We start from the raw sequence: 25,359 nt of genomic DNA, 5'->3' as shown, positions 1-25,359 counted from the left end.
AGCCTCGTGCCCTCTCTCCGGCCGTTTTGTTTCTGGAAGGTGTGAGGGACGAGGCCAGACACCCCACACACTACAATCTCAAAGGCCTGTGCGCTGGATCCCAGGAACTAACCCCACAGGGAAGCCTCCCTCAGGAGCCATCTGAACACCTCTCCACGCTGACGGTCAGCGCCCGCCCGCCTGACCGCTTGTGGTCAGCCTGCGATCCTCCGCGGGGTCTAGAACCCAAGACACGGTCAGTAGGGACAAAGGCCTTCACAGCCTGTCGTGGAGACTCGTCCCTGCCCCGGTTCACGCTGACCGAAGAGGTGGTGATCTTTGCACAAAGCTGTGTCCCCTCACGAGTGGCGTGACGCCTCCGCACGGCGTTTGTTCACAGCGACCGCCGCGGCCCCGCTGGTGTGTGGTTGCCCGCGTGATGGTCCGGTGGGAGCCGACGACCTCGGGCCCCGAGGGCTAGTGCTGGGCTCGTCCCCGGGGACCTGGGGCTCCCAGTACAGGGACAGCCAGGTTTCTAGGTAGGAGGTCGTGTCCTCTATAACTTGTGCAGTACTTTTTTCTAGGTAGCCCTTCCAGAAGACAGCCACTAGAGATTTAGGGGGAAGATTTCAACTTTTCAGCATTCTCTACCAGACGAACTTCAGCTCCTCAGGACTCCTGTTCCTCGGTAACAAATTTTTATCACCTACGTACTTGGTGATCTGTGGAAATAACACGGTCCTGTTCTGTTCTTCAGCACCTGGGTCTTCGGTTCGGTGGAGATGAAGCGGGGGCAGCGGACAAGGCTGTAGGGGGAGCCTCGGGGCCAGCCCAGGGGAAGCTTCCAGACGAGGCCGCGCCCCAGCCGGTTTCCTCTCCTTCCTCCCTGGTGAGCTGCCCCACACACCCCCTTCCACACTTGAGAGAGATTGACATCTCCCCACCTGACGGTGTCACCTGTGTGGAGAAGGGATGAGGGTCCCCTCGTCCCGGCCCCACTCCTAACCCAAATAGTACCTTCTCGTGCTCCGTTGATTCTGCGAGGGGTCCTCTCCCCGGCCCTCGGGCAGCCCCGCCGTGGACCTCTCCCCATGGGGAATGAGGCGGGCGGGGTCGGGTCGAGTGCCAACCCTCGACACATGAACACACAGAGGACCGAGCGGTGCCCCCAGCCTCCCCGTAGCACCCGCTTCTGCCCTCTAGAAGCTACTTACCCTGGGCCAGGGCACCAGAAGGGTGGCAGTTAAGAGTCCCTGGAAGCAGCCCTCGCCCCAGCGTCCTCAGCCGTCAGCTGGGATGGGCGGGGGGCGGGGGGGCTTCCCAGCAGGGCGGAGCCCCAAAACCACAATGTTAGTGGTGTAATGACATACGCTGTATCCGATCTTTTCCCTCCCCTGGCTCCCGTCCCACTCTGTACAGGGGCTTGCTGGGATCAAGTTCCGAATAAATGACCAGTGTTCGAACCCTTGTCCCGGGCTCTGCTGCTGGGGAAACCCAGACTAAGGCACACTCTGTTCCTTTTCCTAACCCTGAGGCATGAGCAGCCACGCCTGTGGTCAGCCGCTTCATGGGTGGGGCCCCTCTTAGAAGAGCAGGACGTGGAACAACCAAGCTGTGCCGCCCGCCCTTCAGGTCACACGCTTCCCGTCCCTCTCGCCTCCATATTCAGGAGGCGCTGTGGCCACAGCGTGTGTGGCAAAGCCGGACACCAGGTACCTGTGGCCCCAGACAGGCCGCAGACCTGGGCCTCCCGCCGGTGCCCCGGGCCCCCCCAAGCCCCGTCAGCCGACGCCCCTGCCCCCAGACACTTCTCTTTCCAAAGCAGCTGGACAGGCCCTGCCACTGCTCCGAAATTGTTCTTCCTGGTCATCAAAAATACTAGCAGAACTGGAAAGAAGACTCCCGGTTCCCTCATGCTCTACCTCCTTCCAGAAAAGACTTTTTTGAAAAGTGTAGTACGCATAACCTTACGAAATGGCTGCGCCATTGGGAACTGGGGCCAGAGTTGGCAGACGTCCAGGTCTAGGCTAGAACTGGCCAAGGGGTCAGGGGTCCTGCCTTGGCCCCCAGCCAGAGGGGCTCCCTGCCTTGCTGGGCCTCCTCAGCTGGCCCTCAACCACTCAACTTTCATTTCTCTAAGTATCCATTGGGTGACAGTAGAGTTCTTTGTTTCCAGCTACAGCCGAGGCTGGGGACGGGGCATTCCTAGAGCGTACCAGACTCGGAGACCCGGAGACCTGGAGACCCCGAGACCCCTTGGCATTGAGAGCCCACCTGTCCCAGCTTCCCACGTGCCGTCTTGAGCAAAAAAGAGAGGGCAGTCAAGAGAGGTAAACAGAGACGGATAGATGCGTGATACACACGTAATGTCTGATGTGGACAGTAAAGTGTGAAGGGCAGAATTTAGGTGGTGGGTATATGGCTGTTTGGTTTTGAAGCAGCTTTATTGTCTGAAAGAATTTTAGAGTTGCAGAAAAAAAGGCAAAGATGATACAGGGAGTTTCCATATCCACCCTGCACCTGGTTTCTCCTATTATTAACGTCGTAAATTAGCGTGGTGTATTTGTCATAATTAATGGACGAATATTGATGTCCTACTATTAATATGTGAAAGTATTATTAATACTTAAAGCGCATCCATTACTCAGATGTCCCTAGTTTTCCCTTTCCCTGTGCCGGATCCCATCCAGAACCCCACGATGACACTTACTAGCCCTCCTGTGTCGGTAGGCTCCTCTTGGCTGGGCAGTGTCTCAGACTCTGCGTGTTTTCCATGACAGGCACTTGGTAGAATCCCCCACAGGTGGGATCTGTCCGATTATTTCTCTCCTGATTAGGAGACCACCCAGAGAGAGCGCTGCCCTCATCACAGCTCATCAAGGGTGCGCGCAGCCCCGTGACTCAATCCCTTGATGTTGACCTTGATCACCTGGTGGAGACGGCATGGTCTGGTTTCTCTGCAGTAAAGCTGCTCGTTCGCTTTCCCTCTTTCGAGTCTGTCCCCAGGAAACAGTTGCTATGTCTGCCCACACTCACGGAGTGGGGATTAGGCTCCACTTCCTTGAGAGCAAGTATCTACGTCGATTATTTGGAATTTTTCTGCATGAGGCATCTGTCTCTTCTCCCCATCAGATCATTTTCCCCTGTAAAATTCCCTTGTAGTATCTTCTGAACACTTGAAATGTTTTGTAATACAATGGTGGCAACAAAATAAATGATCCAAAAATATTGCCCCGGGGAGGGGGATATACACCCAGCAGATACCGCTGAACCCCAGGGCCACGTGGCTTTGAGGGATGTGAGGGGACCCAGCAGCACCCACAACCCGTCCTCCGGAGTTCACTCTCCAGCTGCAGCCACCCACGGCCCATGGGCGTCCAACAGCAGTCCCGGATGAGGCGGGCCCAACCCGGAACTCACGTCAGCCCACCTGCCAGGGCACCCCACCCCCCCAGCCCCTCCAGCCCTGGTTCCTTAAGTGTTGACTTAACACTTAACATCATCCTGGACTTCCTGCCTCATCGGCTACCCCCTCCTCCCATCCAGTCGACAGCAAATCCTGCTTGGCTCCGCCTTGAGATGTGTTGGTCCGGGACTTGCAAATCAGTCATCCTTACGATAATTATAACAAGCATTCTCAAATCGGGAAAACTCTCTTCCCTCCTTAGGAAACAGACTTAGAAATTCGATTGCGTGATGATGCAATACGGAAGAAGTATTGATGCGGCACCTGGGTGGCTCAGTCAGTTGGGCATCGGACTTTGGCTCAGGTCATGATCTCCCGATTCATGAGTTCGAGCTGTCAGCGCGGAGCCTGCTTCTGGATCCTCTGTCCCCCTCTCTCTCTGCCCCTCCCTTGCTTGTGCTCTCCCAAAAACAAATTTTTTTTTTTTTTTTAAAGAATGAGTATTGATTTAATTTCTGTTTTGTGGTAACTGGCAGGTAAATATTTGCTGACCTCCATGTGCTAAATCCTCCGAAACCACCCATGTCAACAGAGCCCCACTCTTTCAAGGTTCTCTGTTAACCGCCTACAACCCTCATTAATATTGACTGAGTGATTACCAAGTGTCTACAAGGGCTAACTCAATCCTCACGACACTCGGATAAGTGGGTCCTCTGGGATCCTGATTTGACAGATGAGGAAACAGGCACAGAGAGAGGTCAAGCAACTTGGCCAAGGCCACACAGCAGCAGGCAGCAGAGCCAGGAGTGGACCCGGCAGGCAGTACCTCTTCTTTAGTCCGACGTTCCACACGCTCTTCCAGCTGCCTGCCTTCCTCCAAAAATCATCAGTAAGCAGATAATTGAGGCCCAGTTGTCACCAGCTGCAGCCCAACACCTAACCTTTACTGCTCACCTGCTTATACCCATCAGCCTCTCTCCCACATGTTTGCCTTGAGCCCTTCTTTCCAGTTTATCTCTTAACTCAGGCAAAGGACCAGACGGGCACAGCATCCTCTGACGGAAACCCACACTACCCTTCAAGCCATAACCGCCCGGACGGACCAAGAGCTCAAGCGGCCCAGACGGCCCAGACCAGTTTGAGCTCAAGCCCTGACTTCCACCTGCGCAGATGGACCGTGGAATGGCCCACGAGTGACCCAGTTACCTGTACCTCATGACGATACTGAAGTCCCCACCCGAAGACAAACACGAGCCTCACTTACATCACACTGTGTGAATAGGCACGTTTCCTCACGGTGCATGCGTGGCCCTACGCCCTCCACGTACGATGACGCCCTCCCCTTTCTAAATATTCATCCTAACCCTAAATAAAGGAAACCCACTCACCCCTGCCGGGGAGTCAGAGCTTCAGAAGTTATTCCCTGTGATCTCTTTATCTGCTTTGCGAGACAACTCACCTGGTGTACTTTCTACCTGTGACCCCCCCCACCCCAGGAGCAAAATGAACAGTAGCAAAGGGGGGGGGGTCTCAGAATCCCTCCCACTCTGATCGCCTGTTTAACAGCAAAGCAGCTATTCATCTGGCACTCTCCTTGTACGTTAGACTGGAGTGTTTTACCGTCATAGGCTCCTGGAGCCCTGTGACGCTCCCAGCCCCGAGGTGCTCCCACCTCTGTGATTCTCCCAGCCCTGAGGTGCTCCCACCTCCGTGGTTCTCCCAGCCCCGAGGTGCTCCCACCTCCGTGGTTCTCCCAGCCCCTAGGTGCTCCCACCTCCGAGGTGCTGCCCGGTCTCAGTGATGTGCTTGCTGCTCACGTAGGGGTTTTGATAAAAAGCTAGTTCTGGTCCGGAGGGTCTGGGATGGGGCCTGAGATTCTGCTCTTCTAACCAGCCCCCAGGTGCTGCGGCCCAGGGGCCACACCTGGAGAAGCAAGAGAGGGCAGGTGACATCAACCGCTGGTTATCCGGCTTCCATGCAAAGGAATAAGGAGCAGCCCCCAGGCACAGGCTGGGGGTTGAGGGGGTTGAGGTAGATGGACCTCTCCAGGATGAGGATGGGCCCCGGGCACAGGGCAGGGCTGTGATGCCACCCACGATGGCCGTGGTCACCAGAGAGACCAGGGGGGCTGGGTGTGGTGCGGACCCGCCTGGGGGCCAGAGGACTGAGCCAGGCCTGGACCCACACCCGGAAGTGCAGCCACCCAAGAAAGGGTGTGGGTCTGAGCTGGACCCCCACAGTTGGTTGTCCATCCTTCTCCTGCATATCACACCTTCTGTTTCTGTTTCTGGGTCTGTCCCTGTCCCCCTAGACCGTGAGCTTCCCCCGATTGGGGAGCTCAGGGGTCGGGCATCACTCAAGCTCAGCTCAAGAGCTACATCCCAACAGGGGACCACACTGCACGCCTCTAGGGGCACCATCACCTTCCTATCATATCCAAGTCTGTCTATTCAACCTGACAGCTTTCCAGCAGATGGCAGGGGAGCGTCTTGGGGACAAATGCCCACAAACCACCATCAGGGCTGCCGCTCAGTGATGGAACAAAATAACATGAACCCAAGCTGGGCTGGTGGCTTAGGTTCTTAGGGGCCAGGAGCTCAGACTTGCTGAAGGCAGGGAGGCGACTGTCCACCCCAGGCTGGGAACCTGAGCGTTCCTGGGTCTTCAAGCCCAGGAAGCAACCGGAAGACTGGCCCAAGTTCTTGTTGAGGAGGGGAGGGCACCCACCCTCCCACTGGACCTTCCAAGAGGGCCTCTGCCCCATGGCCTGCCACTGCTCATGAACGAGGCATGTGAGGAGGACATTCCCGAGCTGTCACTGGGGTGGTGGCTCTGAGTCTGGCTGGGGGAAGCATCACCAACTAACATGGTGGCCGTGATCTCTGTGTCCCATCCGAGATGCAGGCAGACGGGGCATAAGGCAGGACCACGTGTTCCTCCAGGCTTGGTGGGGATCCTGGGGGCCTGGTTCATCCTCATTCCACAGCAGCCTGTCTGGGGGCAGTGCAGAGGGGATGCCAAGAATTGAGGCCCTCGGGAGGTGCTTCCGGAAGAGCAAGCTGCTGGCTGAGGGTGGCGTCCCAGGAGAGGTGGGGACATCCGGTAGCTTCAGGGTGTTCCTCTCCAACTCGTGGTGATGCTGGGTCCAGGCTGGCAGGCACAGGGGAGCCTTGATGAACTAGTTCCCGAGAGGACTGAGGCTCTCGTGGGTGAGCTGAGGGGAGCTTCCACGGGGAGGTGCTGCGAGGTCTGGATAAGAGCAGTCCTGCCATGGATGGAGAAACTTTGCAAGGGTAAGAGGAAATCGGGCAGAGCTTAGAAAATGGAGAGGGTTCCTAAGACAGACGGGAGTCTGGAAGAGCCCCCAACACAAGAACAGTTCACTCGACCCAGAAATCCCCTCCACTGAGTTTGGTCAAGAAAACAGCAGTAGGGGTAGGGGATGGTGAGTAGAAAGAAAGCGTATAATCCCAGCCACTCGGGCGGCGACTGGTTCCGGGGGCTCTTCCAGAGTCTAAACAAAGATCTTTCACCCTTCATAAAAAATTAACTCGAAATGGATATAGACCTGAGTGTAAAAAGCAAAATTATGAAACTCCCAGAGGATAACATAGGAGACATGACCTTGGATATGGTGATGACCTTTTCTTTACAACCAAATGGATAACCCACGAAAGAAATGACTGATAGGCAGGACTTCGTTGAAAATTTTTGGGACACCTGTGTGGCTCAGTCGGTTGAGCGCCCGACTCTTGATTTCAGCTCAGGTCATGATCCCAGGGTCATGGGGTGGTCGAGCCCACGTTGGGCTCTAAGCTGAGTGTGGAACCTGCTTCAGATTCTCTCTCTTCTTCCCTCTGCCCTGCTCTCTGGCTCAAGAGCTCTCTCTTTTTAAGAAAGAAAGAAAAGAAAAGGAAAGGAAAGAAAAGAAAAGAAAAGAAAAGAAAAGAAAAGAAAAGAAAAGAAAAGAAGAAAAGAAAAAAGAAAGAGAAAGAAAAGAAAAACTAAAAATTTCTGCTCTGCAAGTGACATTATCAAGAGAAAGAAAAGATAAGCCACCGACTAGGAGAAATATTTGCAAAAGACACATCTGACAAAGTGCTATTATCCAAAATATACAAAGAGTTCTTAAAACTCAACAATAAGAAAGCAAACAACCTGATTTAAAAATGGGCCATTATTAACAGACACCTCACCAAAGAAAATATTCCAATGGCAAAGAAGCATATGAAAAGATGCCGTACATCAGAGATCATCAGAGAAATACAAATTGAAACATCAAGGCCACACCACCACATACTTACTAAAATGGCCAGGATCTTCAGGGAAGTGAAAAAAACCTTATGGATACGTGTCATTGTACATGTGCCCAGACTCACAGAATGTACAACACCAGGGAGGAAGCCTAGTGTAGACCATAAGGCTGGGTCTTAAGACCATGGGTGATAAGGACACGTCAATGCAGGTTTATCAACTGTAACAATGCCCCACTCTGGTGGAGGATGTTGATGATGGGGGAGGCTGTGCATGAGTGGAGGCAGATGGGATATGGGAAGTCTCTGTGCCTTCCTCTCGATTTTACTGTGACTTCAAGATGTTTCTTTAAAAAAGATAGTCTTTTGGGGGGCACCTGGGTGGCTCAGTCAGCTAAGCGTCTGACTTCAGCTCAGATCATGATCTCACAGTCCGTGAGTTCGAGCCCCACGTCGGGCTCTATGCTGACAGCTCAGAGCCTGGAGCCTGCTTTGGATTCCGTGTCTCCCTCTCTCTCCTCCCTTCCTCTACTCGCATGCTCTCTCTCTCAAAAATAAACATTAAAAAAAATTTTTTTAAAAAGATAGTCTTTTTAAAAACCTGGGTACCATTAATAAAGAGCTGGAAACCACCGACTCTTCTTGGACTTAAAACAGAGGCTTTCAGAAAAGGACGTGTCAGAGGGAAATCTGAACATTCAGAACAGGTGGAGCGGGCAGCCAGCATCATAAGAAACCTTCAGTCTTCAGAAGATGTGTCAGAACACATCGCTGTCACGTACCTGCAGCCAGAACAATCTTCAAAATACATCAGAAGGAAGAAAAGGACAGCTTGGGACGACGGTAAAGACACTTTGGATGAAAATGATGACCTTCAGGGATGCGCGAAGTTGATTTCACAAGAAGCCAAAGAAGGGAATAGGAGGGTCAGTGGACAGATGAAACAAAGTGGAATGTTAGAAAACTCGGAAGAGGGGCGCCTGCGTGGCTCAGTCGATTAAGCGTCCGACTTCGGCTCAGGTCATGATCTCACGGTCCGTGAGTTTGAGCCCCATGTCGGGCTCTGTGCTGACAGCTCAGAGCCTGGAGCCTGTTTCAGATTCTGTGTCTCTCTCTCTCTGACCCTCCCCCGTTCATGCTCTGTCTCTCTCTGTCTCAAAAATAAACGTTAAAAAAAATTTAAAAAAAAAAAAAAAGAAAACTTGGAAGAAAATCAGATGACGCCTCTAGGTGACCGCTCACCAAGGAGGAGCGCCTGGGTGGTGGTCTCGGGGGAAGATAGCCTGGATGGTGGGGCCGGGGACCCGGCGTAAGGAACACAGGAGCAAACAGACGCTTCCTGGACAAATCGAAGCACTTTTGAAGAAACTGGTTGATGCCACTGAGTTAAAAGCGTTATTTCAAAACACTTGAAAGGAAACCAGATGCACACTAAATCAGCCGAGGAAAACGAAGTATAACCCCGCAGATGTAGAGTCTTCAAACTGCGAAAGCTTCGCCGAGGTCAGGAAAACACAGAAAGGGCGAGGCAATAACGCCAGCAGAAATTTTGAGTCCTTCCTGAATTACAGCGAGACAAACAAACGAACGCTCAGCAAATAGCCAAGCTGGAAGGAATCTGCCCTTTAACGGGAGAGGAGAATCTTTCCAAAGCAGATGGCAGGACCGGCCGCGCTGGACAACTGCGGAACGGGAGCCAAAATTCCATCGGGAAAATTCAAGAGGATCGTGGGCCGTTACCGAAGCCGGTTTATTTCCCACGAGAGAAAAAACACTCTCGGTGATGGGCGGAGAGCACTGGCGGCTGGGAAAGAAACGCTTGGAACGTTGAGAACATTCCTACATCCAGATGTAAGTCACTGGGGAAGAATGTATGTATTTGGAAGAGTATTCTTACATCCCCGATGTTCCACGGGGACATTTGGCAGAGGCCAGGAGGACCCCTGGAGAGGGTTGCCCGATAAAAGGCAGGATGCCCAGGTAAACTGACCAGTGTCTCCTCAGCCTGGTGGTCAGCAGCATCAGGGGTGAGGCATGTTGATAATACGTAGCTCTGACATGACGCGGTAAGAATGACGCTTCACCTCTGGTCCTCCTCCCCCAACCCCCTAACCCCCATCTAATCGTAACAAGCACATCAGACAAATCCCCCAGTGGGACTTTCTACAAAATACCTCAACACTGTCAAGGTCATCAAAAACAAGGAAAGTCAGGGGTGCCTGGGTGGCTCAGTCAGTTGAGCATCCGACTTCGGCTCAGGTCATGGTCTCACGGTCCGTGAGTTCGAGCCCCGTGTCGGGCTCTGGGCTGACAGCTCAGAGCCTGGAGCCTGCTTCGGATTCTGTGTCTCCCTCTCTCTCTCTGCCCCTCCCCTGCTCATGCTCTGTCTCTCTCTGTCTCAAAAGTAAATAAAAACATTTAAAAAAAATTTTTTTAAATAATAATAAAAAAAAAGACAAGGAAAGTCTGAGAAAATATCACAGCCAAGGGCAGCCTAAGGAAATGTAATTACTATCATGTGGGATCCTGGGTAAGATCCTGGAACAGAAAAGTCACATTAGCTAAAAACTAAGGAAATCTGAATAAAGCATGAACTGTAGTTAATAATAGTATATCCATATGGATTCCTGATGTGAATAAAACATCTACATGTAAGATGTTAATTGTGAGGGAAATTGGATGTGAGGCATCTGGGAACTGTCCTTTATATGTAATTTTTCTGTAAATCTAAAACTGTTCTAATAAATGAAGTTAATTTTTTTTAATGGTTGTTTATTTTGAAAGAGCGGGGGAAGGGCAGACAGAGAAGAGAGAGAGAGAATCCCAAGCCAGCTCCACACTCAGCGAGGAGCTCAACGTGGGGCTCAAACTCACAAAACGTAAGATCATGACCTGAGCTGGGATCAAGAGTCAAACGTTTAACTGACAGAGCCACCCAGGAGCCCCTGAAGTTAAGTTTTTAAAAAGTTACTGGGGAGGGGCGCCTGGGTGGCTCAGTCAGTTAAGCGTCTGACTTCGGCTCAGGTCATGATCTTCCGGTTCGTGAGTTCAAGCCCCGCATCGGGCTCTGTGCTGACAGCTCGGAGCCTGGAGCCTGCTTCGGATTCTGTGTCTCCCTCTCTCTCTGCCCCTCCCCCTCTCATGCTCACTCACTCTCTCTCTCTCTCTCTCTCTCTCCCTCGAAATTAAATAAAAACTTAAAAATCATAAAATAAAATAAAAAGTTACTGAGGATACAGGAGATTCGAATACTACCAACCAACCTGCCATAATCGACATTTGTAGAACTTAAAACCCCAAACTGCACAAAATACACAGTTTTTTCAAGGGCACGTGGAACGTGTGTCAAGATCAACTGTATACAGGATCACCAAGTGAGGCTCAACAAATCTGAAAGAAAAAGTATTTAAATTATTTGGGGTCCGTTCTCTGACCACAGTGGAAATAAATTAGAAATCAATTACATAAAGACAGCTCTCAAATCCCCCAAATATCTAGGAATTAAAAAACACTTTTCACAATAATCCTGTGTCAAAAAAGAAGAAAGAAAGAAAGAAAGAAAGAAAGAAAGAAAGAAAGAAAGAAAGAAAGAAAGAGGGAAATGAGAAAGTATTTTAATATAAACGAAAATAAAAACCTAATATATCAAAAGTCATCCTGGCCTCCGGCTCCTTTATCCAGGTGACCTGACCTCGTCCCATGACTTTAAATTCTGTCTGCAAACTGCCGAATCCCACATTTTTAGCTCCGGCCCAACCTGATTGCAGAGTTCACAAATCGAGCTGCTGTTTGGTATCTCCTGGATGCATAAAGAGCATCTGAAACCCCAGATGCCTAAGAAAATTCTAGATTCCCCTTCCACTTCCCCATTATGCAGCCTATTCCTTGGCCCTCCAACCCAGGAATCATCCTTAGGAGTTCTTTTTCCTTCCCACCTCCCCATGGATCCAATCCCTCCCACATTCTTCTGACTCTACGTGCAGCCAATCTTGGATCCACCCACTTCTCTCCGTATCCAGAACACAAAGCCTCCCTTTTCAGGGACCCTGTCAACCCCCCGCTGTGTATCTCTAGTGCCTGGCACAAAGCAGGTCCTCAATATATAAAACTTGGCTGGGGGAGGAGGGGGGCGGTGGCGAGGGGAGTGGGGGGTGGCGAAGGGAGGGGATATCTCTTTCCCAGTCAGGGGACGTGGAAAGCTCAGTTGGAAACTGGAAGGTTGTTTGCTGAGCGTCCAGCAGGGCAGAAGGGTGGGTGACGACAGGGCAGAGCTGAGGGGCTATCTCAGCAGATTCTGGAAAAACCTGATGACGTCTCCTTGACTCACCAGCGCATCTCCCTGTTGTCTTGTTTGCCCCCAAGTTCACGGTCCCTTCCTTAGCTTTGATTCACTGCCATCCCCTGGCCGGTAGGTGACCCTGACTCAGTGTCGGCTGAATGAGTGAGTTTCTACAAGCTGCCTGGTCCCCACCCTCTGAGCATCCACGTTCTACCTTCTTCCCGCTAACACATTCCCTCCTCACCCCAGGGCCAGCAGGATCCGTCAGGTCTCCGCTTCCTTCGGCTTCACCGCATTCCCACCTCGTGGTTCCCCACTTGTAGGTGCTCCTAAACCTTCTAAGCTCGTGTTTACAAACATTTCTTAGAGTAAGCCCTTCATTTCAACCATCATCGTTTCATTTCAACGAAACCATTAAGTTTCGTTCTAAAGAGAACATTCATCTACATGGATTAGTCCCCTAGAGCTGCCCTAACAAGTACCGTAGCCTGTCTGGCTTACACCGTAGGAAATTACTTTCTGGCAAGTCTGGAGGCTGGAGGTCCAAGATCAAGTTGTGGTCAGTGTTGGTTCCAACTGAGGCCTCTCCCCTTGGCTCGTAGGGGCCGCCCCCTCGCTGTCTTCACGTGGTCTTCCCTCTGTGTGTGCCTGTGTCCTGATCTCCCCTTCTTATAAGGACTCCGGTCGTATTGGATGAGGACCCACCCCCAAGCCCGCATTAACTTAATTACCTCCTCAAACATGCTGTTTCCAAATGCCATCGCGTTCTGAGGTAGTGGGGTCAGGACTTCAACTTGGGAAGGGGGGGGGGGGGACCCAATTTAGCCCAGGACGCTATGTGTCATCGATTCCTAGACTTGCTCTTTCGTATCGACAACAATAATTACAGCCTAAAAAGATGTCATTAAGCCAGCCCGAAAGACAGCTCAAAGCCAAAAGAGAAATGCCTCCCACACCCAGGCCAAAGCCCCGACAGCCACATTCCGGGAACAAGAGTCACTTTCTGGGCCTGCAGACCCCACTTCCCCACGTGATGAATAGGAACTGTGCTCTTTCTTGTGGGTGAAACATAACAGCATTGTAAACTACGGCTATGAAGGAATGGACAAGGCGGTAAGAACGTATATATTCCACTTTTCTCCCAACTGAATTTCCACTTCTGTAAAGAAAAGACGGGCTCCGGACTGGACAAGAGTGAGTCGTATCTAGCTCACCCGTCTCCACGCGTGGCCCTCTCGTTCCCCTGTCCCTCCATGGGACACCTCTTCACCTGCCCTGGCCGCTAGCCAGTGCTGGCCACGCCCACCGCCTCTGTTCCTGCTTTCTTTTCTTCGAATTATTTATTTCTCTTGGAAATAATCACGTTGACTTATCTGATTATCTGTGTCTCCTTTCACTAGAATACACTGTGCAGGGGAACAGTGGGGCCCTTGTCTGTCTCGGTTCGCGTTTGTGTCGCGGCGGCCTGGCCCCTAAGACCCGTTGCATCAGCCGATTCGGAGTGAATACATAAATAGCTGCTACATTTTCAAGTGGCGGCTTGGCTTTAGGGTGACTTTTTCATATTCATCTTCCGAGGTGTATTTTGCTGAATCCAAAATGTTGAAAATCGTTTGCCTTCCTTCATGGGGAGGTGACTCAACAGTCTAGCCGGGAAGGTGATGCCCGCGTGGCGTTGAAAGGCAGCAGAAGCGCCACACCGGTAACGGCCACCAGGGGGCGCCACCGAATCGCCGTGGCAGGCAGCGGAGGCGGCCGCTCGGGACCGCGGGGCTGCGGGTGGAACTGGGAGTTCCAGTGGTCCGCGGCGCCGGGGCGCTCTCGCCCTCCAGGTATCCCAGGGGCAGCAGGAGGGGCCCGGCCTGCTACGGGGTCCCCAGGAAAAGAGTCGGCCCCGAAAGCATTCCCTTCGCGAGAACAACTACGAATATACAATACTTGGGTAAAGATGAGCCACAAGGGGCGCCTAGGTGGCTCAGTCAGTGGGGCGTCCGACTCCGATCAGGTCATGATCTCACCGTTCGCGAGTTTGAGCCCCGCGTTGGCTCTGTGCTGACTGCTCAGATCCTGGAGCTCGTTTTGGATTCGGTGTTTGCCTCTCCCCCACTCACACTCTGTCTCTATCAAAAAATGAATAAAAATTTTTTAAAAAGTCACAAAATTGTACTGGGGGCCCTAAAGCTTAAAATAAATGGAGAGACAAACCAAACTCCTGGATAGGAATACGCATTCTCCCCCAAATTAAAGCACCCCCCAACAAAAATCCCAGTAGGGTTTTGCAGACAACTAAGAAAATGCATTCTAAAATTTGTCTTGAGAAGCCAATACATTACAACTGTCAAGAACTTTTTTTTTTAAGTAGTGAGCAATGTTTTCGATGTTCTATATATAACAATGCTAGAAGGAAATATTGGTGAATATATAAGTTTAAAGAGGAGAGAGTCTTTCTAAGTGTACAGGCAAGGAAGAAATCCTAATGGAAAATGTGATGAATTTACATATCAAAACAGTCCATGAATGCGATAAAAAGGCAGATGTCAAAATGGGAAAAATACCAGTGACTTCTGGTGGACGGAGCTAATAATCTTAATATGCAAAGGAGTCTTCTCTGTGTTTTTATGAGATAAACACGGGAATGGAAAAACGGGGAAAGGATACAGGCAGGGCCTCACGGAATAGGATCTGGAGCCCCCTGGCTAGGGCCTTGCGGTTTATTCTGGCAAGTCCCAGAAGAGGCGGGCAGGGTCTGATTTGCGTTTTAAGGTGCGCCCTCTGGCGGCTGTAGGGAGAACAGACTTTGAGGGGGCGGGGCAGACCCCGGTCAGGTCAAGGTGAGAAACCAGGGAGATGGTCCACGTGAGAAGATGATGTGGACCAAGGTAGGAGAAGCGGTCCGATTGGATAGACTTTGGGGACAGAGCTCAGGGAACCTGCTGAGAGCTTCAGTGCGAGGTGTGAGGCAAAAAGGCAACAAGGATGACTTCAAGATTTGACCTCAGGGGCGCCTGGGTGGCTCGGTGGGTTAGGCGTCCAACTTCGGCTCATGTCATGATCCCCGGGGCTGAGCCCCACATGGGGCTCCGTGCTGACAGCTCAGAGCCTGGAGCCTGCTTCAGATTCTGGGTCTCCCTCTCTCTCTGCCCCTCCACCACCCACGCTCTGTCTCTCTTTCTCTCAAAAATAAGTAAACATGATAACAAAATTAAAAATAAAAAAGGTTTGACCCCGGCCGCTAGAACGGAGCTGTCCTCGCTGAAGTACGGAAGGCTGGGGAGAAGCAGGTATGGAGGAGAAAGGGTTTTGGCGGCGGGAGTGTGAAGGGTCACCTCCGCGTTTCTGGAGGGCAGGTTGTCAATATGTGTCAAAATATTTTGCAAGACACGGGCCATTTTAAACCAGCGGACCCGCTTGCAGCTAGGAATCCAGAGAGCGCTCTGCATATGGGCATCTTCGTGGCTGCTCTGCTTGAAGGGCAAACGTGGAAAAACGAACATCTCTTAGATCCATAAAACATGGCTCATCAAAGCATAGAATTCTATACACCCATTTAAATATCATCTGTGTCTGGTCACGTGGAAAGGTGTTCAGAACATTTTGTTCAGTAAAAAAAAAAAAAGCAAATTAGAGAACTGTATGATTCCATGTTTTACAAAATAAATTTCGCGAGTGTTCGTATGCGTGTAGAGCAAACCTGGAAGAAAATACACCAACTGCATGGTGATGGCGAGACCAGCAGTCATCCTGGGGAAGGGTGACTATGAACAAGGCTGCTGTTACGCGTCGAACCGCACCCCGTAGAATTCATATGTTGAAGTCCTAAGCCTCACAGGACCTTAGAATTTGACCTTATTTGAAAATAGAGTCAATGCCAAGGTAATTAGTTAAGATGAGGTCATTAGGATGGGCCTTAATCCAATATAAAAGATGTCCTTGCAAAAAGGGGAAATTTGGAAGCACACACACACACACACACACACACACACAGAACACCTTGTGAAGAAGAAGACAGACATCAGGGTGGTGCTCTACGTACCGAGGAGCAGCAGAGATGACCAGGAAACCAGCAGAAGCCAGGGCAGAGGCCTGGGTCAGACTTCCCCTCACAGCCTCAGAAGGAACCATCTGTGGCAACAGTGTGACCTTAACTCCTAGCCTCCCAAACTGAGAAACCCTACATTTCCGTTGTTTGAGCTACTCAGTTTGTGGGACTTTCTTCATTAAGGCAGCCCCAGCTAACTAATACAGCTGACTTTCTCTACTGTCTGAAGTTTCTGCAATGTGCATGTACTGAATTTATCCTCAGAAAAAGAAAGCATCTCCCTTTTAACTAAATTTTCATTGAAAATTAAGTCTCTGATGTCATGTGATAAAACAGGTAGAAACAATTTGCCTCGAAATCTATTTTTTTTTAACGTTTATTTATTTATTTTTGAGAGACAGAGGTAGAGAGCGAGCAGGGGAGGGGCAGAGAGAGGGAGACACAGGATCCGAAGCAGGCTCCAGGCTCTGAGCTGTCAGGACAGAGCCCGACGCGGGGCTCGAACTCACAGACCGCGAGATCATGACCTGAGCCAAAGGTGGACGCTTAACAGACTGAGCCACCCAAGCGCCCCAAGCCTAATATTATGATTTAGCCATTAATACCTATGAAATGGGATTACTTATTTCCCCGAATCTGAACATCAGGAAAAGAAAGTTCATCTTCAGTTGCAATTAAAAGAAAAGAAAGGAAAGGGAAGGGAAGGGAAGGGAAGGGAAGGGAAGGGAAGGGAAAGGAAAGGGAAGGGAAAGGAAAGAGAAGAGAAGAGAAGAGAAGAGAAGAGAAGAGAAGAGAAGAGAAGAAAAGAAAGGAGAAGAAAAGAAAGGAAAGGAAAAGAAAGGAAAGGAAAGGAAAGGAGGAGAAAGAAAAGAATACACATGAAGAAAAGAGAAGGAAATTAATTTTTTAAGGCAGAAATAATTAGAAAACAGGGGAAAAAACAGAACTGATAGACCCAAGAGGTAATTCTTTTTAAAAAGTACATAATTAGCAAATATCTGGCACTTTAAATTATGTTAATGAAAAAATTGACAAATTCTTATTATATCAAAGTATACGTTTTTACTTATCAAATTAAAGGGTACGTCTTATGTGACTTCCCTAAATGTTGGTAAGAGCAAGATGTAGCCATTTCTCTCCAGTATGGCTGATGATGAATTGAAAGCACATTTCCAGAGAGAAACCGGGCGACATTTATAAAAAGCCCATGAGATGGGGCCAAAGATCTACATACACAGATGTTCGCGAATACGGTGGAATTGTTCATCGTGCCAGATGTATTTGTTTTCTATTGCTGCGGGAACCTTATCGTAAATTTCGCAGCCACACAATTCGCCATCTCAGAGTTCTGCTGGTCAACAATGTAGGCAGACTCTGCCGTTTGCTCTGCTCCTGGGCTCACAAGGTCAAAAGCAAGGTGCCGGCCAGCTGGAGCTCCAAATCTGGAGGGTCTGGCTGGGGAGGGGGGAAGGCACTACCCGGGTTCATTCAGGTTGTTGGCAGAACTCAGTTCCGTGAGGTGCCTGGACTGAGGTCCCTGTCTTCTTGCCCTCAGCCGGGAGTCTCTCTCTGCACCCGAGGGGCACCTGCATTCTTGTCACGTTGCCCCTGCCCCATCCCCAATCGGCGACATCACCCCTGTCTTTCCATGCTTCAAGTCTGTCGGCATTCTTCTGCCTCGCCTGTCTCACTGGAGCCAGAGAAAGTTCCCTGATTCTAAGGGCTCCTTTGATTTGATGAGAGTGGGACCACACACATCATCCAGGATGTGCTCCCTACCTTCAGGTTCCTACCTGAGTTATTTCTGTGAAGTTCTTTTCACAATGTGAGGTGACAAATTCACAGGTTCTGGGCAAGGTGGGCGAGGTGGGGTGGGGGGATTCTGCCCACCTCTGAGAAAATGCTGACTTTTTTTTATAATAACTTCTTTTTTTTTAAGTTTATTTATTTATTTGGAGAGAGAGAGAGAGAGAGAGAGAGAGAGAGTCCCAAGCAGGCTCTGCACTGTCGGCACAGAGCCCAATACAGGACTCAAACTCACAAACCCTGAGATTGTGACCTGAGCTGAAACCAAGAGTCCGTTGCTTAACCGACTGAGCCACCCAGGCGCCCCTGAAATTATTTTAAAGAGAAAAAAAAGCAAGATATTAATCAGGGTTTCCCAACCTTGGCACTATTGGTATTTTAGACTGGATAATTAATTCTTTGTTGTGGGGAGTAAAAAATATTGGGTGAAAAGTAGCAAAGTATTCACAGTGGTTATTGTGGGTTTTGTCGTAATAGTTGTTTTATTCTCTTATGCTTTTCTACACTTTTCAAGTTTGAATGGCCATTACTTTTAAGCACTATTTTCCAGAGCAATTTCTCCTCAGATAGGTTTTCAAACATGAAATCTGTGTCTTTCTTCTCAGGAGAAGTTCTACTTGATGGCACTTCAATGCCCTCCTCCTGTACTGTTGCATTTTTTGTATATTCATATATTTTTGTATATTCATAGCTAAAATTCTATTTTTCTTGTTTATTTTGTCAGATTTTTGTGTCACAATATATCATCTGTGCCTAAAATAAATAGAAGCATCCATAGAAGTAGCCGTTCCTTCATTATGAAAGAACTATCTCGTTAAGGGGTCTGCCTGTTCAGACCATTTTTTGAGATCATTTCTTTGAGAACTTTCTTCAGTAGCTTCCTTGATTACAGGGCATTATGATATTCTAATTCTTCTTTAGTTCATGTTGGCCATTTGCACTTTCCCATAAACTCGTCTAATTCAAAATATTTATACTGATTAGATATGATTGTATATAAAATAATTTATAACATCCACCTTATCTATAATTATATCTTTCTCACTGAATTAATATTTTCTCTCTTATTTATTACTAAGATGGTCTATAGATTTGTCTCTTTCCACTGATTTTTCCAGAAGAACTCTCTCTTCATATACTCATCAGGTATAACAATTATGGAAAACAGTATGGAAATTCCTAGAAAATAAAAAACAGACCTGTCATATGACTGAACAATTCCACTACTGGGTATATACCCAAAGGGAATGAAATCAATGTCTCAAAAAAGATACCTGCGCCTCTGTGTTCCGTGCAACATTATTCACAATAGCCAAGACTTGGAAACAACCCAAGGGTCTGTCGACGGATGCATGGATAAGGAAAACTATATATATAATGGAACACTGTTCAGCCATAAAAAAGAAGAAAACCCTGACACCTGGGACAACATGGATGAACCTGGAGGACATCATGCTAAGTGAAATAAACCAGAGGGAGAAAGACTGTACGATCTCATTTACATGTGGAGTCTGACATAGTCAAACTCATAGAACCAAAGAGTAGAATGGTGTTTACCACAGGCTGGGGGGGGGGGGGGCGGGGGGGCGGGGGGGGGAGGCTGGTCAAAAGGTACACATTTTTAGTTCTAAGATGACTAAGTCCTAGGGATCTAAAGTGCAGCGTGGAGACTAGTTAATCGTACTGTGCCGTATACTTTAAATTCGCCAATGGAGGAGACCTCGAATGGTCTCATCACACAGACACGAAATAGCAACGACGTAAGGTGGTGCATGATGTGTTAAGTAACTTAATTATAGTGATCACTTCACAATGTATACCTACATCAAACCATCACACTGTACCCTTGAAGTACATACACAATTTTCGTCAGTCAATTTTACCTCCATAAAGCGGGGGGGGGGGGGGGGGGGAGAGTTCAGAAAAAAGAAAACAATATATATACTTACCAGTTCTTCCATTTTTCCATTTTTTCATTAATTCATTTCCTTTCTTCTCGTCGGATTTGTTTTGCTGTTCCCTCCCTCGGTTCTTGGTGTCCATACTTAAGTCATTTACTTCATCTTCATTTCTTGTATTATTAATTTGTTGAGGTTTGGTTTACTTTTTTTTTAGTAATCTCTACACCCAACGCACGCTCCTCTGACTAGTTCTGGAAATAACCAGAACGTTTCCCATTTGACATCCGCCTCTCTGTTTCATACATGGTATTTTCATATATGTAAATATATCAAAATTTCCATCACGATTTCTTGCCTCGTGTAGTTAGAAAATTCTCCACACCAGTATCTTCTTCTTCTAAATTTCAGCACACCATTTGTTAGGTTGAAACTGTAGTCATTTTTTCTTTCTTTTAAAGTTCTTGGCGATTGCAATGACCAATTTGAGAATAGTATTTCTACTTGTCTGCAAAAGGCTGTTAGGATTTTAATTGGATTTGCTTCGATTTGGAGGGGAATCAACATTTTCGTCATCTTCCCGTCCAGGAATACCGTTCGGTTCGCCTCTCCGTTCTTCTTACGCTTTCTGCCTTCAGGAAAACGTTGTGCCTTTCTCTACACAGGTCATCAAGTTTATTCCTAGGAATGTGACGTTTGTGGTTTCGCTCTCTTGAAGGGAATGTCTCGCCCATCCCAGCGCCGACGGCCTGTGCCAAAGCTGCTAGGTTGATGTGACAGTTTGCAGGAAGCCTTTTTAGTGGGGTCACTGCGGGAGAGTCCCCTGTCCCTGCGCTCCCAAGACCTGGAGAGAGTGAGAAGCCCCTGGAGTTAGCAAGGGGTGGGGGTGGAGATTCAGTCCCAAGGGCTGTATGGCCGCAGCCCAGTCGCCATCCCACCTCTCTTCCAAAGTGACACTTTCCACCAAAATGCTTTCACGGCACCGATCCAGCTTTGCGGGTCACACCGACGGCCCTGGGTGTGGCACGAGGATAAAAGAAAGGGCTGGCGGAAGATTCCAAGTGGATAACCGAGAGCTTTGTATCCCGCCCCCCCCCCCCCCCCCCTCGGCCAGGGTGGCTCTGGTGGAACGCGCTCGCTGCCGTGAAAGTCTCACCTTCCGGTCTGTGGCCTGACGACGACACACTAAAAAGGAAACCCGGCCCCCAGTATGTACCCAACAGTAACGGGTGGAACGTTCCCGGAGGACGCTGTAAGAATGTGCACAGAAGCTCTGTTGGTAAGAGCCCCACCCTGGAGACAACGCAAGGGTCTACCAGCAGGAGAGCGGATGAGCACATGGGGGTGCGCTCAAGGCTGAGCCAGCCCCCAGCACCCTCCCCGCGGGCCACCCTCACGGTCGTGACCTTAAAGATGCCAGAGGGTGGGGCGCCTGGGGGGCTCAGTCCGTTAAGCATCTGACTTCAGGTCAGGTCATGATCTCGTGGTCCGGGGGTTCGGGCCTCGTGTCAGGCTCCGCGACAGTTTGGAGCCTGGAGCCTGCTTGGGATTCTGTGTCTCCTTCTCTCTCTGTCCCTCCCGCACTCATGCTCAGTCTCTCCATCTCTCAAAAATGAATAAACATTAAAAAAATTTTTTTCTTAAGATGCTGGGTAGAAGAGAGCACATACTGTGAGATTCATGTGTAGGTAAATTTTTTTTTCAATAGACAAGGCTCCTCACTGGGCAGGGAAATAATGGTTACTCTTGGGTCCGGAGTGGGGACAAAGGGGAATGTTCATGTTCTGTTTCTGTCGCTGCTAGTTACATGCGTGTGAATATTTCCGTTTTGGTTTGGTTTGTGAATATTCCTTGAGCTGCACGCTTATAATCTAAGAACATTTCTGTATATGTATTATACTTCCATAAAATGTATTCCTCTCCCCCCCCCCAAAAAAAACTGTCTAAATCAGCAGTTCTCAAATTTTTTGGACTCAAGACCCCTTTAAACTCTTAAAAACATCAAGGAGCCTAAAGATCTTTTGTTTATGTGGGATATACATTTAATGGTATTTAACATATTGAAAATTAAAACTGAGACATATATGGGATATTTATCAAGTCATATAAAAGTAACAGCACAAACCTATTACATGTTAATATATATAACATTTTGATTTTTAAAAACTGTTTTTCAAAGCAAAAAAAAAATCGGACGAGCAGTGGAGCCTTTTACTTTTTTGCAAATATCTTTAATATCTAGCTTCAGAGGAGAGAGCTGCGTTCTCCTACTTGCTTCTGCTTCCAATCTGTTATGACACCACATGTCATATAACCTCTCAATTACTCCACTGTACTCTCATGAGAGAATGAGGTTGAAAAAGGCAAATAACATCTTAGTGTTATTAGAAAAATAGCTTTGGCCTCCACATCCTCACAAAGAGTTGTGGACATGCCCAGGTGTCCCCAAAACACACTTTGAGAACCAGTGATCTGAGTAGATTAAAATTTGGGGAGGGGGGTGTCCAGGCTCCTACAACTTTAAGCCAAACTTACATGCACCTCACTGCTCCCTTATGAGAATTTTCTGGTGGTGAATCCACTCCCAAGAATGTTTCACCTGTTCTTCCTTCACAAATGGCACGTGATCACCAGGCCAGCTTTATTGTATTCTCTCTGTAGTGTGCTGAAAGAGCCCAGGCAAAGGCCTTGGTCTAGAGTTCTCTCTTCTGGCCTGCTGAGGTCCCAAACTTCCACACTGACCTCTCCACTCAAAATGTCACCACCTTGATGATTTAGATGGCATGGGTAAATTCCTTCCAAGACACAATTTACTAAAACTGACTAAGAAGAAATAGAAAATCTGAATAGCCCCATGTTTCTTAAAGAAAATGAATTCATAATCAAATGCCCACCCATAATAAAGATGCTGGATCCCCATGCCTTTATTGGTGAATTACATCAAACATTTTAAAGAAGAAATAACATCAATCTCAAACTTTCTCAGAAAACAAAACAAAACAACAAAAAAAAAACAGAGGCCGGGAAATTCCCTAACTTATTTTATGACGTCAGCATAACCCTGATACCAAGAACCGGCATTACAAAAAAGAGAGACTGATCGCCCTCATGAACATAGATGAAAACAAAACAAACAAAAAACTTAATGAAATATCAACCAATTGACTCCAGTAATGTATAAAAAGATCAATACAGGTGAGGTTTATTCCAGGAATGCAAGACTTTTTTGATATTCAAGAATCAATTAGTAAATTCATAATAAGAGACAAAACCCATATGGTGAAGATAATATATTTGACCGAACGTAATACCCATTCATGATTAAAACTCTCCGCAAACTAGGAAAAAAAGAGAATTTGCTCAGTCTTATTAAGGATGTTACAGGTTGAATTGTGTCCTCCAAAAAGATATGTTGAAATTCTAACACCCTGTACATGTGACCATATTTGGATATAGGGTCTTTTCAGATATAAGAAAGTTAAGATGAGGTCATTATTGTGGGCTCTAATCCAACATGACTGGTGTTATTATAAAAAGAGGAAAATGCCATGTGAAAACAGAGACACAGGCAGAAGCGAGCCATGTGATGATGGAGGCAAAGATTGGGGTGATGTGTCTGTAAGTCAATAATGCCAAGGTTGCCAACAAATACCAGAAGCTAGAAGAGGCAAGGAAGGATTCTCCCCTATAAGTGGAAGAGGGAGCATAACCCTACTGAAACCATGATTTTGAACTTTAGAGCTTCCAGAAACTTTAAACAATAAATTTCTTGTTTTAAGCCACCCAAGTTGCGATGTCAGCCTGTATGTCAGCCCTAGGAAACTAATACAAAGGACATCTATGCAAAACCTATAACTAAATTACATTCCTGGTGAAATAATGAACATTTTCCCTCCTAAGACAGAAACGAGGTGAAGATGTCTACTGTCACCATTTTTATTCAACATTGTACTCGAGTCCTAACCAATATGGCTAGGGGAAAAAAGGCACAAAGATTGAGAAAAAGAGTAAAACTGTCTTTGTTCTCAGATGACATGATTATATTTTAGAAAACCCGAGGAATCTATAAAAATACCGTGACAAAGAAATAGATTAAATTTGCAAAATATAAGATTAATTTTCCAAAATCAATTGTATGCCTATATACTACCAGTAAAGAATTTGAAAATAACATAAATGGTAAGTGCAATAACATCAAAAACATAAAACACTTAGGAATAACTCCATCAAAAAATATGCAAAACCTCTGCACTGAAACCTACAAAATATTGGTGAGAGGAATTAAAGAGCTAAAAAAAAAAAAAAGGAGATCTTGGGGCGCCTGGGTGGCTCAGTCGGTTAAGCGTCCGACTTCAGCTCAGGTCATGATCTCGCGGTCCGCGAGTTCGAGCCCCGTGTCAGGCTCTGGGATGATGGCTCAGAGCCTGGAGCTTGCTTCCGATTCTGTGTCTCCCTCTCTCTCTGCCCCTCCCCCGTTCATGCTGTGTCTCTCTCTGTCTCAAAAATAAATAAACGTTAAAAAAAAAATTAAAAAAAAAAAAGGAGATCTACCACGTTCATGGGCTTAAATTCAATACTGTTAAGACCTCAGTTTTCCCCAAATTGCTCTCTAGATTCAACTCAAACCCAATTTATATTTAACAGGTTTTGTTTTGTAGAAATTGATAAGCCAATTCTAAGGCTGTATGGATCTAGAAGGGCCAGAATTATCTTGAAAAAGAAGAAAAAGATTTACACCACCTGATTTAAGACTTAATAGAGATCTACAGTTAAGATAATGTGAAGTAGCATAAGGATAGAAAAAAAAAATAGAGGAACGTAACAGAACAGAGTGCAGAAATAAGCCAATATATAAAGTGTCAACTGATTTTGAAAAAAGTGCCAAGGGCAATCCAATAGAAAAAGGAGTTTCTTAAATGAACGATCCTGGAACATCTAGACAACTGTATAGAAAACAAAACAAAACAAAACCTCTACTCCTATACACAAAAAAACAACTAAAAATAGATCATAGACTTATATGTAAAGCCTAAATCTACAAAGTTCCTAGAAGAAAACATACTCAAATATCTTCACAATTTCAGGGTGGACAACGAGTTTTTAGCCAAAACCCTGAAAGTGCTAACCATAAAATTAAAAACCGATACATTGAACTGTATCAAAACTATAAACTTCTGCTCGCCGTAAGACAAAGTTAAGAAAACGAAAAGACCAGCCACAATCTGGGAGGAAATATTCACAATAAATATATATGCCGAAGGACTTGTCTTCAGAATATACAATGAACTCCTACGAATCAATCATAAAAAAGATAATCCAACTTCTAAAATGACCGAAAGACTTCAGCAGACAGTTCACAAAAGAAGTTATACAAAGGATCAATACCGTAAGAAAACATACTCAACATCATTCGTCATCAGGGAAAGGCAAATCAAAATCACAATAAGATATAACTTGTTATATCAACTAAAATTGCTAAAATTAGACCGGCTGACAGCACCAAATGTTGGTGAAATTGTGGAGCCACTGGAACTCTCATACCTTGCTGGTGGAAGTGTAAAGTGATACAATCCCATTCCTAGGCAGTAGGATACCAAGGTGGGGGCAGGGCCGTGTGACTGGTCTGGCCCAGGTCAGGCCGCAAGGGGGTGCAATATCTGTAGAGAATTTAAAAACAATAATAAGATGAAACCAACTAA

General features: G+C 47.5%; 1 long non-coding RNA gene across 1 annotated transcript; it reads right to left on the bottom strand.

Annotated features, from left to right (window-relative positions):
• Positions 1–5,813: 5,813 nt before the first annotated feature.
• LOC131496372 (uncharacterized) lies at positions 5,814–13,865 on the bottom strand. The gene is made up of 3 exons (XR_009254465.1): positions 13,281–13,865; positions 10,902–11,018; positions 5,814–6,668 (listed from the first exon to the last, which is right to left on the bottom strand). It is a non-coding gene; the product is annotated as an uncharacterized LOC131496372 (long non-coding RNA).
• Between the last annotated feature and the right edge of the window lie 11,494 nt (positions 13,866–25,359).

Source organism: Neofelis nebulosa, chromosome 2, assembly GCF_028018385.1.
Source record: "Neofelis nebulosa isolate mNeoNeb1 chromosome 2, mNeoNeb1.pri, whole genome shotgun sequence".
In the NCBI taxonomy this organism is placed as follows: Eukaryota; Metazoa; Chordata; class Mammalia; order Carnivora; family Felidae; genus Neofelis; species Neofelis nebulosa.
This window is presented reverse-complemented; position numbering and strand designations above follow the sequence as displayed.